Source organism: Triticum dicoccoides, chromosome 5B (genome assembly GCF_002162155.2).
Source record: "Triticum dicoccoides isolate Atlit2015 ecotype Zavitan chromosome 5B, WEW_v2.0, whole genome shotgun sequence".
Taxonomy (NCBI): Eukaryota; Viridiplantae; Streptophyta; class Magnoliopsida; order Poales; family Poaceae; genus Triticum; species Triticum dicoccoides.
The window spans coordinates 638,783,651-638,784,082 of record NC_041389.1 but is presented as its reverse complement, the minus strand read 5'-3'; positions in this window follow the sequence as shown (position 1 = coordinate 638,784,082).

Here is a 432-nt window from a genome sequence, read left to right as displayed (position 1 = left end):
CGGCTATACAAGCACATGAAGTGCAGAGCATGATGGCTGGATGGCGAGACGCGTAGGGTCGATGACGATCGGCGATGGTCAAAGGAAGGCACGACGAAGTTGCACGCATGCCATCTTCCATCTTTGGCAATGCTCGACTTGTTTGCGAAATTGCAATCGGATGTACCGAAATGCAGAGTGGCGCTGAGGCACAACGCATCTCCGCCGTGAGAGCGTGAGGCCATGAACTCGTGTCATATGCGAAGAAACCGGTAGAGATACACACACTGATCAGCTGGGTACGCGAGCCAATTCACCATCGTGTCCACTTTTGATCAGCTGCGTGCATCACTGCGCAACATTTCCTTGGGAAAAGAGATTCCTTCCCTTGATCTCTCTCACTGCGCAACAGAGCTAACTCCGTTCGGGAAAAGGCACTACTAAGACATGGAT